The 15,340-nt window shown below is 48.0% G+C and overlaps 1 protein-coding gene across 1 annotated transcript in view; it reads left to right on the top strand.

Annotated features, from left to right (window-relative positions):
* The window catches only part of SLC17A6 (solute carrier family 17 member 6), a 404,282-nt gene that overhangs the window by 385,816 nt on the left and 3,126 nt on the right, over positions 1–15,340 (top strand). The gene's annotated exons all lie outside the window — the stretch shown is intronic.

The raw sequence follows: 15,340 nt of genomic DNA, 5'->3' as shown, positions 1-15,340 counted from the left end.
TTGTTGCATCTCTCCATATGGATGAAGTCCAACTGAATCACCTCAAAGGGATACGAAGGGGAAGCAAAACTGCCAGGAGGAGTTGGGGTTCCTTTGCCAGGATTGTACATCATACACACCATACAATTCTTCACCAAGCGTTCAGCACATTTCGTAATGCCATCATTCTTCCACACCGGAGACAGCAACTTACAAATACCTTTCACGCTGATATGTGCTAACCCATGTGCCATTGTCACAACGGCCAGCACATACGCATCGGGCAACAACCATCTTTTCTGATCCGACAAATCAATCCAACAACCATTCGCATCCAACTTTCCCGTACTTTCTTTCCACTTCGCCTTTTCAGTCTCAGTGGCCTCATTCTGAATTTCTTTCACACTTTCGATAGTGTCCTCACACATGCTCGATTCTGTAAGCCACCTAACCGAACTCGTCACATACATTCGAGTGCTAAGGTTTCGGGCAGTCTCCTTAGCGATCTCGTCTGCAAACGCATTACCACGACCAACATCATCCGTCACCTTACGATGTGCACTACATTTAACAATCGCTACTTGCCTAGGCAACGTCAGTGCATCCAAAAGATCATTCACAAGTTGGCCATGCTGAATCTTCGTACCGTGCGACGTCAAGAAACCTCTCTCTCTCCACAATCGTCCAAAACTATGTGCAACACCAAATGCATACTGACTGTCAGTGTACACATTCACACGCTTATCTTTCGCTAACACACACGCTCTGGTGAGAGCAATCAATTCTGCAGCTTGGGCAGAATTCTGATTCAACCTTGCAGTCTCAACAACAGTATTCAACGTTACAACAGCATAAGCGGTAGTCACATCGCCATTCGGCAACTTAAAACATGACCCATCCACATACAGTGTGCCATCCGGATCTTCCAATGGGGTGTTTTTAAGGTCCACTCGACCTTTTGTTTCCTCTTCAGTCCTCAAGTAGCAATCATGCTCCGCTACTTCATCTGACCCTGTGCTAATTGGTAACAGAGTCGCCGGGTTCAGAACATTACAACGTTTTATTTGAACATGGCTTGCCAACAACGTCAACTCATACCCAGACAACCGCGCACTCGTCAAGTGTTGAGTTTTTGTTCGATTCAAAAGAGTATCGACTGCATGCGGAACCATCACCGTAAGCATATTATCCATGACCAATCCTGCTGATTGTCGGATGGAGACCGCAGCTGCCGCAGTTGCTCTTAAACAACTCGGCAATGCTCTAGCTACTGGGTCCAAGGTCGAGGAAAAATATGCACATGGACGCTGCTTACCACCAAAAGGTTGCGTCAAGACACTCAAAGCACAACCTTCTCTCTCGTGAACATATAATGTAAAAGGCTTACTGTAGTCAGGAGTACCTATCACAGGAGCCGAACACAATGAATCACGCAGTTCAGAAAAACTTTTCTGACATTCTTCCGTCCATGGTAAAGGAGTTGAAACATCCTTGCACGTAAGAGCCACCAATGGTTTTGCTAGCAATGAAAAATTAGGAATCCATTGCCTGCAGTACGACGTGATACCTAGAAAGGCACGTACATCTCTTTGGGTTTTTGGCACAGCCATTCGCGCAATCGCTGCAATTCTCTCTGGGGTCAATCTCCTTCCCTCCTTTGACAATAAGTGACCTAGATAGGTTACTTCTTGACAACAATATTGGAGTTTAGTAGGTGACACCTTGTGATTCAACTCACAGAGATGTTGCAGCAACGACACCGTAGCAATTTTGCAAATGTCCTGAGTATCGGCTGCTACCAATAAATCATCGACGTATTGGATTAGGGCCGCACCAACCGGCAACTTGAACGCATCCAGTTGACCCTTCAAGGCTTGACTGTAAATCGATGGACTTTCACAGTAGCCCTGAGGAGCGCGCTTGAACCGGAAGCTACGTCCACCGAGAGAGAAACCAAAAAGGTCCCTGCTCTCTTCGGCAATCGGGATGCTGAAAAACGCATTTTTCAAATCAATCACCGAAAACCACGATGCAGAAGCCGGAATCAGAGTCAGTAGCGCCGTGATGTCAGGCACAACAGGGAATTGAGGAACCACAATTTTATTCACCTCCCGTAAATCGATAACAAAACGATAAACAGGTGGTTTTGAAGGATCAGTACGTTTAAGAATAGGCAGCACAGGGCTGTTGCACACGTTTCCCCGAGTCTCTTCAATACCATCTTTCTCAATCAGATCATAAATGATCGCCAACAGTGCTCGTTCACCATCAAGGGAGATACGATATTGGGGAATACGTGGCAAACGCACATTAGATTTCAACTGAACAACATAGGGCGAGATATCAAGTAGGCCCACATCATTCGGACCCGTTGCCCACAAAGACGCAGGAAGAGAACTCAATTCCGGTGGGAGCTTGTCGAGAGACAAGTACATGGGAGAGACAACCCTTTCTCCTAACGTAAGCTTTACACCCGCAGGAGAACAATACAAAGTTGCGTACAAACGTTTAAGCAAATCCAGGCCCAAAAGATTTTCACCACAACCTGTGGTTAGAATCAATGGAGCTTCTAGCTCACGTGGTCCAATTTTAAGGCGCAAAGGGCGTGAAACTGGATTGCTAACGGGGGCGCCAGAGAATCCAACGGAAACATTTGTTAAGCCAGACAAAGGTGCGCCAGGGAGTTTCGAATGCTGAATAGAACTTTTCGCTGCACCAGTGTCCAACAGAAAAGGCTCAACGACGCCCGATGTAGCAACTGCGACGTAAGGCCCTCTCTGATCAACCGGAACTGATACCACTCCCTCTCCTTGTCTTTGGCTGTCCTAGTAATTACTGTCGTCAGTCCCCTGATCGACGTAATAGTCGTCTACATTGTACTGCGCAGATCGCCCTTGCGATGATCCACGTTGATCGAAACAATTATTAGAATTAGAGGAGTTATCCGAGCGATCGTTCTGAGTACCACGACCTCTACCACGTGATGCCTGTTGCGAACCACCACGACCTCCTCTAGATGAGTTACCACTATTACGTTCATTCAAAACAGGGCAATTGAATTTAATATGTCCCTCCTGTCTACAATAAGCACATTGATTGTACCCTAACGATGATCTTTGGGAGGAGGAGTCATTACGTGGCTGCGATCGATTGGATTGCGGCTGCGATCTATTCTGCTGGGGTGCATTCTGATTCGAACGCGGAGGATATGCTTGTTGAAGCAACACTTTAGTTTTTAGCTCTTTCGTCTTTTTATCAGCACGGTCGTTCTCTTCCTTCTCCCTATTTTCATAATATTGTGCTGTAGCCAATATCTGAGCAGAGGTAGAAACGGCCCATGCACTTTCCGAATTCTTTAATTTATTGCTCAAATCGGGTAATAAGTTCGAAACAAATTTATCCACAAACAATCTCTGTCCACCCTCTGTACCCATATCCTGTCCACTATGGTCAATGAATGCTTCCTCAAACCTCGTAAAGAAGTCGGAAACACTCTCATCTTTCTTCTGCTTGCAAGCTGACAATTTGTCCCAGTTTACTCTCATAGCTGGCATAAGCGTTTTCATTAATGTAATTATTCGCTGGGGAAGAGCAGCAATCAACTGTTCAGGCTTAGCACCACCAACTTGCAACCCATCCGCCGCTACGATGGCCGTCCAATCACCACCTAACTCGGTCGCGTGATTTTCCTGACGAATCTTAGCCCATACCGGTTGCGGTACAACATTGCCAAACAACATATCGATATCGGCAAGATTCATTACCGTAGCATCTACGAGCTGCGATAACTCTTTGTAATACCCTGCAGGATTTTTGCGAGGGTCAGGCAAGGATTGCTTCACCTGTAACACTTCCGATCTTTTCCATGGGAGATGTATCCATACTCTCTGGAAATATGGCGGGACCGGAGGGGCAGCTGCGGGGTTACCTGGCATCCAAACCGGTGGAACTTCACGCATGGGATATTGGCCAGACTCATCTGGTTGTCCTTCAATATCCTCAACAAACAAGGCATGGGGTATCGGAGCGGGACGAAAAGATAGCAACCGCTCAATAGCACGTCGAACGTTAGTATCTACTATCAGTCCATTTGCGAACTGAAGCTGAAGCTCAGACAGGGCGGTCAGCACCTCGTCAGGCGCATCGGCCACTATCTGATCATGAAGGAACTTACACATTTCATTAAACACATATCTCTGGGTTGGTATATTAAACTGACAAAACGTTTCAAGGACAACACGGGGTGGATTTCTAAGAGGGTTTACCATCCAACCCATCGCCATATTATATAGCGCAACACGTTCTCTGTTTCCAGGAAACTGACTACGTCTCTGAGGACCATCAGAACCAGCGGACCCATGAACAGGCCCGAGCGAATGAAAGAAGCTAGCCGCAAGGGGAGAATTACGACTACGAGTAGAGGGAGAAAGATACGACACAGGACTAACAAGAGAAGGAGTAGAGACAGTAGCAACAGCAGGAGTTAACAAAACAGGAGCAGTAGCAGCAGCAGGAGTATGTGGAAGTGGAGGAGCAGTAGGGACAGAAACAGGCAAAGGAGCAGGAACAGTCGGAAGGGCGGGTACAGGCTGAGGAACAGGCGGAGGAACAATAGGCGGAAGAATAGGTACGGCAGGGACCACAGGAGCTGCAGCTGGGGTACCCTGTACGTACTGAGGTGGCGACTTCATAAGATAAGACATTAAAGGATCCTCAACTGGCTCTTCCTTCTTTTCTGACTCCGTAGGCAAAGCGGGATAACATTTATCTACAGTCATACGCTGTAATCTGTCAAACACTTCCTTATCCTTAACCTCCTTATCATGCTGATATTGCTCTGCTTTCTTTACTATGGTAGCAACAGTATCTCGATGATTACGTTTATTTTGTCTGATTTCTTTCTGTCGGGCTTCTTTGCGCCACAACCGAAAGGCATCAAACATGGCCGGCCTTGACTTTCTTTCGAACAATTTAATCTCCAGATTATCTAAGATCGGCGCCTCGAAGCTACCATGAGGTGGCCAACGAAGGTCGCCGTCCTTTTTCGTATATGTAATCCAGTAATCATTAAAGTTAATTGGGCCTAGCCCATGCTTACTGTACAGGTCATAAGTGGGAGTTCCAACCGGAGGTATCGGACACGAGTCCTCCAGTCGGGAATCCATACCACAAGGTCTGAAACAACTAAACAAAGTACTGCGGCCAGGCATCTTGCACACTAGCCGAGTTTCACAAACTTCAAGAGTTACGGGATTTACCAAGTCCCAGCAAAGAACAAAACCCTCGGTCTTTGGCGGCTGCAGTCGTCAAACAACACAACAAAGTACGCTAGCAAGGTGTCACCGACAAAAACACTCACACAGCGTTAACAACAAAACACTCGCTAAAGTGTCAACAACCAAGAACTCTGGGAGCGACCCACAAATACTTAACTCAAAGATCAATGGCGTCACCAGGAAGGCCCGTCTATCGTCTCGCTATACCAAGGTCTACGCCAGGCGCCAAAACAGGTCTACAGTCAGGGCAGCAGTCCGTCGCAGCCGTCCGGAGGCGGGAATCTTCGCGGGAAAAGTCTTCGGGCCACTTATTTCGACAACTGGATCGATGAAGCGGAGTGCACCTTCCCTCGGAGATTTCACACGAAGTTCCTCACGATCGTCGGGCTTGGACCGGTACCACTAATGCAGCCCCACATTGGGCGCCAACTGAAGGACTGGGTTCTTTAAGACCCAGCGGTGCCAGGGCACAACACCTGAAACCTTCGTGGGTAACCTGCTCCGGCGTACGAATCACAGAGACACGGGACACTTCCTTCGGCGTCAAAGATTCAAGGTTTATTTACTGCAGGGAACACAGAAGTTACGACAAGTACACCACGTGCAACTTGGGGAGACTGCTTCAAATTGGTTCTGTGGATCGCTCCTTTTATACAGTTTTTACCCATAGGACAACATGGTACACAAAAGTTTACAACCCGGTTCTCATCATTATCCCCCAGAGGGGTCGCTTTGGTCACTTTGAAACACATGAGGTCCGGAACATAAGTGCGGAAACATTTGGCGGTTCCCAACTGTAAAAACCCATCTTCCCACCATTAGCAAATTCCAATCAGCAGTAAAACAGATCGAAGTAGGAACAAAGACAGGTGCGGGGGAAGACGGAGACAGTGGGGAGATCGGAAAGGGTGTAAAAGGGGAGGTATCGAGAAACACGAGATACAGGCATCAAAGGGACGTGCCTAATGAGATGCACGGCTGAGACAATAAGTCCGTGCGGCAAGATGAGCCTCGAGCGGCGCCATCTGCCTTACAGTAGTAACCCCCTCGTCATAAAGACACTTACAAAGAACATGTGTCTTCCGCAAATATCTTGGGAGTCCCAGGGTCGCGAAGCGGACAGCGTCCGTTCGCTGGCTACTTGAGGGCAAGAGACAAAATGGATGCCGTATCTAAGATGGAACCCGTGGGTATAGATGAAAAAACCCACATAACAAACGAACGGTTTAAGCTAGCACAGCAAAACTGCGCACACTTACTAAACTCGTCATTTGCGGTTCATAGATACCAGACTCGACCATATTCGTGCGAGTCGAAAGCACCACTTACAATTGTCACGGAACCTCACAATTTCAACAATGCACGCCCTCCAATAGGATGATGCTGTTGGCTGAGCATTGTGGGAGCGGTAGATCTTATGGATGTGGATATGGACTCAGGCAGGGGGGTCCGTCTTGAATCCCTGCTGTTACCCCACATATTCGAAGAGGTGTCTTCTCCTCGAGTGGTCCCCTTCTTTCGGGGAGGTGCAGAACCCCGCGGCAGGACGGCCGCGTAAATATGCAAGCTCCAGGATGTGTCCATCAGTTTGGTTTGCACTCGACCAACAGCAGCAGAGAGTAAGACTCTCTTTGAGGTACAGGCGGTTGCCGCTTGAATCACTCCGTGCAGGTGTGCCTGACGCGTTTCGAAAGCTCCTCAGCTTTCTCTTCAGAGGCTTTCACGGAGATTCGCGCTCCCAATTTCAACAATGCACGCCCTCCAATAGGATGATGCTGTTGGCTGAGCATTGTGGGAGCGGTAGATCTTATGGATCTTATGGAGTAATTCAAGCGGCAACCGCCTGTACCTCAAAGAGAGTCTTACTCTCTGCTGCTGTTGGTCGAGTGCAAACCAAACTGATGGACACATCCTGGAGCTTGCATATTTACGCGGCCGTCCTGCCGCGGGGTTCTGCACCTCCCCGAAAGAAGGGGACCACTCGAGGAGAAGACACCTCTTCGAATATGTGGGGTAACAGCAGGGATTCAAGACGGACCCCCCTGCCTGAGTCCATATCCACATCCATAAGAACTACCGCTCCCACAATGCTCAGCCAACAGCATCATCCTATTGGAGGGCGTGCATTGTTGAAATTGGGAGCGCGAATCTCCGTGAAAGCCTCTGAAGAGAAAGCTGAGGAGCTTTCGAAACGCGTCAGGCACACCTGCACGGAGTGATTCAAGCGGCAACCGCCTGTACCTCAAAGAGAGTCTTACTCTCTGCAGCTGTTGGTCGAGTGCAAACCAAACTGATGGACACATCCTGGAGCTTGCATATTTACGCGGCCGTCCTGCCGCGGGGTTCTGCACCTTCCCGAAAGAAGGGGACCACTCGAGGAGAAGACACCTCTTCGAATATGTGGGGTAACAGCAGGGATTCAAGACGGACCCCCCTGCCTGAGTCCATATCCACATCCATAAGAACTACCGCTCCCACAATGCTCAGCCAACAGCATCATCCTATTGGAGGACGTGCATTGTTGAAATTGGGAGCGCGAATCTCCGTGAAAGCCTCTGAAGAGAAAGCTGAGGAGCTTTCGAAACGCGTCAGGCACACCTGCACGGAGTGATTCAAGCGGCAACCGCCTGTACCTCAAAGAGAGTCTTACTCTCTGCTGCTGTTGGTCGAGTGCAAACCAAACTGATGGACACATCCTGGAGCTTGCATATTTACGCGGCCGTCCTGCCGCGGGGTTCTGCACCTCCCCGAAAGAAGGGGACCACTCGAGGAGAAGACACCTCTTCGAATATGTGGGGTAACAGCAGGGATTCAAGACGGACCCCCCTGCCTGAGTCCATATCCACATCCATAAGAACTACCGCTCCCACAATGCTCAGCCAACAGCATCATCCTATTGGAGGACGTGCATTGTTGAAATTGGGAGCGCGAATCTCCGTGAAAGCCTCTGAAGAGAAAGCTGAGGAGCTTTCGAAACGCGTCAGGCACACCTGCACGGAGTGATTCAAGCGGCAACCGCCTGTACCTCAAAGAGAGTCTTACTCTCTGCTGCTGTTGGTCGAGTGCAAACCAAACTGATGGACACATCCTGGAGCTTGCATATTTACGCGGCCGTCCTGCCGCGGGGTTCTGCACCTCCCCGAAAGAAGGGGACCACTCGAGGAGAAGACACCTCTTCGAATATGTGGGGTAACAGCAGGGATTCAAGACGGACCCCCCTGCCTGAGTCCATATCCACATCCATAAGAACTACCGCTCCCACAATGCTCAGCCAACAGCATCATCCTATTGGAGGGCGTGCATTGTTGAAATTGGGAGCGCGAATCTCCGTGAAAGCCTCTGAAGAGAAAGCTGAGGAGCTTTCGAAACGCGTCAGGCACACCTGCACGGAGTGATTCAAGCGGCAACCGCCTGTACCTCAAAGAGAGTCTTACTCTCTGCTGCTGTTGGTCGAGTGCAAACCAAACTGATGGACACATCCTGGAGCTTGCATATTTACGCGGCCGTCCTGCCGCGGGGTTCTGCACCTCCCCGAAAGAAGGGGACCACTCGAGGAGAAGACACCTCTTCGAATATGTGGGGTAACAGCAGGGATTCAAGACGGACCCCCCTGCCTGAGTCCATATCCACATCCATAAGAACTACCGCTCCCACAATGCTCAGCCAACAGCATCATCCTATTGGAGGGCGTGCATTGTTGAAATTAGGAGCGCGAATCTCCGTGAAAGCCTCTGAAGAGAAAGCTGAGGAGCTTTCGAAACGCGTCAGGCACACCTGCACGGAGTGATTCAAGCGGCAACCGCCTGTACCTCAAAGAGAGTCTTACTCTCTGCTGCTGTTGGTCGAGTGCAAACCAAACTGATGGACACATCCTGGAGCTTGCATATTTACGCGGCCGTCCTGCCGCGGGGTTCTGCACCTCCCCGAAAGAAGGGGACCACTCGAGGAGAAGACACCTCTTCGAATATGTGGGGTAACAGCAGGGATTCAAGACGGACCCCCCTGCCTGAGTCCATATCCACATCCATAAGAACTACCGCTCCCACAATGCTCAGCCAACAGCATCATCCTATTGGAGGGCGTGCATTGTTGAAATTGGGAGCGCGAATCTCCGTGAACGCCTCCGAAGAGAAAGCCGAGGAGCTTTCGAAACGCGTCAGGCACACCTGCACGGAGTGATTCAAGCGGCAACCGCCTGTACCTCAAAGAGAGTCTTACTCTCTGCTGCTGTTGGTCGAGTGCAAACCAAACTGATGGACACATCCTGAAGCTTGCATATTTACGCGGCCGTCCTGCCGCGGGGTTCTGCACCTCCCCGAAAGAAGGGGACCACTCGAGGAGAAGACACCTCTTCGAATATGTGGGGTAACAGCAGGGATTCAAGACGGACCCCCCTGCCTGAGTCCATATCCACATCCATAAGAACTACCGCTCCCACAATGCTCAGCCAACAGCATCATCCTATTGGAGGGCGTGCATTGTTGAAATTGGGAGCGCGAATCTCCGTGAAAGCCTCTGAAGAGAAAGCTGAGGAGCTTTCGAAACGCGTCAGGCACACCTGCACGGAGTGATTCAAGCGGCAACCGCCTGTACCTCAAAGAGAGTCTTACTCTCTGCTGCTGTTGGTCGAGTGCAAACCAAACTGATGGACACATCCTGGAGCTTGCATATTTACGCGGCCGTCCTGCCGCGGGGTTCTGCACCTCCCCGAAAGAAGGGGACCACTCGAGGAGAAGACACCTCTTCGAATATGTGGGGTAACAGCAGGGATTCAAGACGGACCCCCCTGCCTGAGTCCATATCCACATCCATAAGAACTACCGCTCCCACAATGCTCAGCCAACAGCATCATCCTATTGGAGGGCGTGCATTGTTGAAATTGGGAGCGCGAATCTCCGTGAAAGCCTCTGAAGAGAAAGCTGAGGAGCTTTCGAAACGCGTCAGGCACACCTGCACGGAGTGATTCAAGCGGCAACCGCCTGTACCTCAAAGAGAGTCTTACTCTCTGCTGCTGTTGGTCGAGTGCAAACCAAACTGATGGACACATCCTGGAGCTTGCATATTTACGCGGCCGTCCTGCCGCGGGGTTCTGCACCTCCCCGAAAGAAGGGGACCACTCGAGGAGAAGACACCTCTTCGAATATGTGGGGTAACAGCAGGGATTCAAGACGGACCCTCTTGCCTGAGTCCATATCCACATCCATAAGAACTACCGCTCCCACAATGCTCAGCCAACAGCATCATCCTATTGGAGGGCGTGCATTGTTGAAATTGGGAGCGCGAATCTCCGTGAAAGCCTCTGAAGAGAAAGCTGAGGAGCTTTCGAAACGCGTCAGGCACACCTGCACGGAGTGATTCAAGCGGCAACCGCCTGTACCTCAAAGAGAGTCTTACTCTCTGCTGCTGTTGGTCGAATGCAAACCAAACTGATGGACACATCCTGGAGCTTGCATATTTACGCGGCCGTCCTGCCGCGGGGTTCTGCACCTCCCCGAAAGAAGGGGACCACTCGAGGAGAAGACACCTCTTCGAATATGTGGGGTAACAGCAGGGATTCAAGACGGACCCCCCTGCCTGAGTCCATATCCACATCCATAAGAACTACCGCTCCCACAATGCTCAGCCAACAGCATCATCCTATTGGAGGGCGTGCATTGTTGAAATTGGGAGCGCGAATCTCCGTGAAAGCCTCTGAAGAGAAAGCTGAGGAGCTTTCGAAACGCGTCAGGCACACCTGCACGGAGTGATTCAAGCGGCAACCGCCTGTACCTCAAAGAGAGTCTTACTCTCTGCTGCTGTTGGTCGAGTGCAAACCAAACTGATGGACACATCCTGGAGCTTGCATATATATATATATATATATATATATATATATATATATATATATATATATATATATATATATATATATATGCATTATATAGGTAATGTATATATATATATATATATATATATATATATATATATATATATATATATATATATATATATATATATATATATATATATATGTTTATATATATATTGTCGCTCCAAGGTTGTCCACCTTTGAGTAGCACACAAGCAGCAGCTTGATTTATGTGTAGGTGAGGACGGGGATCCGCTTGTAGATGCCGCTCCGTAATGGATCTGCCCGACGCGTTTCGAAGCTCCATATGCTTCTCTTCAGGGGCTTTAACGGAAGCGGTGTGGGCAACCGCTAACCCACTTCTCCATTTTTCATATGACACACCCACCAATGGGAGGCTCAAATGAGACTGTGTATTATGGGAAGTGTGGTGTGGAAAGCACATAATCAAGTCCTCTATGGACCCCGCATGAATATATATATATATATATATATATGGTAGTCCATGCCTTGTTGTTTTTCACCCGAGTGGTGGAGCGCTGCGAGGTATTGCATATTGCATATATATATCTATACTACTATAATAAAGGAAGAAATTTCAGCCTTTGAAGCGGGTAAACTCGGGAACCACAGTGCCAATCCACACACCCGATACACCATTGGAATCGTCAGGGTGTGTAGATGGTTATAGGCTATATAAATAAAAAAAAAACGTTATTTAAAAAATTTACAGTAAAAAAAAAGTAGTCCCTCCAAAGTAGCGACGGCCGCGACGTGCATGCTCACTTCAGGAGCGCGGGGAAGATCGGCGTCCAGGAGCCCGACGAGGAGCGGCGGACATGGCGCGGGGGAGGAGCGGTGGCGTGAGAAACAGCGGACAGGCCAGCGGCGGTGCGAGCAGCGGACAGGCTGGAGGAGCAGCGGCTGAGGTAAGGGAGCGGCGGACATGGCGAGGGGGATGAGCGGTGACGTGAGCAGCAACGGACCTGTCAGCGATGGTGCGAGCAGCGGACAGGTGGGAGGAGAGGCGGCTGAGGTAAGGGGACCCATGTCGGGGCAGGCGGGGCAGGCGGGGCAGGCGGGGGTCGGGGCAGGTAGGGGACGGGCCGCTTGGGGGCCCGGGCTGCTAGACAATGTCAGGGCGGGCAGGGGTCGGGGAAGCCTGTTGCTCCCGGACATGGTCGGGACGTGCTGCTAGTATATATATATATATATATATATATATATATATATATATATATATATATATATATATATAGAGATATGTTGATAATATTAAGGTCAAGAATTTCCATTGGAGGAGGGCATTTGTATTGCTAACAACTTTCGAGCTATTTACCAATTTTCACGAAACTTTCCCCCAAAAAGTTCATTTACTTCAGCTCCTTCCTCGTTCGTTTTCCCCATGCAAATTCTTTATTCAAAAAAGGGTGCTAAAGAGAAGATAAACATTCAATAGAAATTGTTTATTTGCTCAGTTATTGTAACTAATATCAATACATGTCACCAACACTTTTTTTAGGTGTCATTACTCTTGCATTGATGGGTGTGTGTAGTAGGGTGTGCAGAGGGACTGGCATCTCCCTTCAGACGTCTATCTCTCCTTTCAAAACTTCTCTTTCAGATGACATGTGTGCATAGCAGAGTGTGTGGAAGGACTGGCATGACTGCTGAGACCTCCCTCTGTAATAATAACTGTGCAGAGTAGAGTGTAAGGAGGGACTACCCTCTCCTTTCAGACCTCGATCTCAGATGATGGATGACCATAGTAGGGTATGTGATTAGCCTTAACTCTACTCACAACTCTTCTCAAAGCATTGACGATAAATAGTAGAGTCTCATAAACACCATCTCCAGTAAAAAGTGTGCATAGCGGAGTGTATTCAAACATTTCCTACTCCTTCCTACTGTTCATGTTCCTGTAAGAGTCTCAGGAGATAGTAACATAAAACAAAAAAAATTTAACCTTTTAATCATCACAGTGCTTATCTTACACATGTCCTCTCAAAAACAAGGACCATATGAAGTGTTTTTCTATGAGTAGAGTGTATTGAGAACTCATCTACTCCTTTTTACCATTCACAATCCCATGAGAGTCCTGCGAGATTGTAAAAATTAGCCAAAAACAATATACATTTATTATCTTCACAGTGGACACTAGAGAGGCCATTAGGATGGCGGGCAGACTTTGCCCACCCGCCATCCTCACGGAGATTGGGACCGCCTGCCATAAGGGCGGGGGTCCCGTGGTGGGGATTAGGATGCGCCCACCACAGTGGTGAGCGCATCCCTCCTTTTTTACTATTGTGGCGGTCGGTGCAGAGAGCACCGCCCACCACAATGTTAAAAATGCATGTATGCATTTGCATAACGGAGCTGCAGGCACCGCGCGGTGCCTGCTGCTTCGTGTATGCAAATGCTGGGGGGTACCACAGGTACCCCCCGTGTGCACCCCCCCAAATCTCCTTCACTCTGGGGGCCTGCAGGGGCCCCCCAGAGTGAAGACCGCATGGATGCCACCACGGAAAGGCATCTCACCAAGCCCATTGTAATATGGCAGGCGGTGTCTAATAGACACCACCACCATATTAATCCTTTTCCGCCCCGGCCGCATGGCGACCGGGCGGAAAAGCGGTGGACAGTCTTTCTGTCCGCCGCGGTCCCCCCTGCCATATTAATATGGCGGGGGGCAATTTAGGTGCGGATGGCGGGTGGATTGCCCCCACCAGGCTGGTGGTAGCCACCGCAGACCAGGCGGGGGCAATCCACCCGCCATCCTAATGGGCCCCTTAGTATCCCTTAGACACCTCCTTTCTAAATATAGAGGAACAGCATGCCTTTCGGCTGCCCCCTTTATAGAATTTTGCTACTTAATTTCCACAACATCTCCAATTGTTCACAGTAATTTCATTTCGAACTTTCCAACAGGCAGCCAATCAAAGCGCTCACTCTTGCGAGACTCGCAGGAGGGAGCATGAAGGCCCATAGGAACCGTTGGCTGTTGACCAATCACAGGCCTTCACTTATAATTTTTTGCTCTCACAGGACACCAGCGAGACTCTTGTGAGCCCAACTGCCAGAATACACAATTATTTTTGACCCCTAATATCTAAAAAAAGACTCAACTGAGAAACAAAAAACTACACCAAATCACAAAATGCACAATCTGCGGACCAAGATCTACCTTCCAGCTGAATTTGGTGGTATTCCGTTTAGCAGTTTTTGCTATAACATGGTTTAAAGAAGTCTATGGAAAATGCAAGGATATTTTACATTTGGGACATCCCTTTTTTCTAGGCCCCATTGTGATGTGTCTAGTAGAGAGCTTAGGAAGGGTAAAAAGAGTAAATTGGTAGCAAAGAGTGTGAATAAATGAGGCTTTAGAGTTTACTGATAGATTAAATGCTTGGATGCTCCCTCGATACATTCTGGTAAATAATCCTTTTTTTAGATGTTTCATGCTCTGATTTGGATGTTTCCAGTGTTGAGAATAAAAATGTCACATGTTCTTAAAACTCTCAACTTGCAATTGTTCTTAAAACTCTCAATTCATATGCTAAAAAAATACAAAGTGTGTTGCAGTGATGACGAACTACTTGTACACTCAAGAAGATTAAACACATTCACAGCAATCATTGAATAAAACATTGTGCTGTTCAAGAGTGTATTTCTAAGAAATTACACATGTGTTGTAAGATATATAATGATGTAATAACACTTTTATTTTGAAATATAAAGTATTTAAAACATAATATTAGAAACTCGGATAGCCAACATTTTCTCCCGTCATCACCCTGTCTGTGAAGTCTATATAGCTTAATCTGTGATGGAGAATTATAACAATAAGTCTGTTTACAAGTTAGATATTTATGTTATCAATATCTAAAAAAACATGTGTCATGGGTATTAGCTGTGCATTAAAACTATATAATATGGCTATCCTAATATTAATATTAACAGTAAAATATGATGTTTATGTGCAACGTAACACATGGTTTCATGAATTTGCTAGAAAATGTAGAGTGCCAATTACATGAGACATTTAGATACTACACCTTATGAAAGAGACAATGAAACATGACAGTTGCACAAGTAATCCTGTATTCATCATATTCTGGACTTTGTTGCCACTGACAAAATGCCATGTCAAGAGCACAGTTTTATGATGTTTCACTGTGGTAATTAATTTAGATAATCTCAACTGCTATTCATTCCAAGGTTAAGGTGTAAGGCTGGT

The sequence above is a fragment of the Lissotriton vulgaris genome, chromosome 2_2, assembly GCF_964263255.1.
Source record: "Lissotriton vulgaris chromosome 2_2, aLisVul1.2, whole genome shotgun sequence".
Taxonomy (NCBI): Eukaryota; Metazoa; Chordata; class Amphibia; order Caudata; family Salamandridae; genus Lissotriton; species Lissotriton vulgaris.
This window is presented reverse-complemented; position numbering and strand designations above follow the sequence as displayed.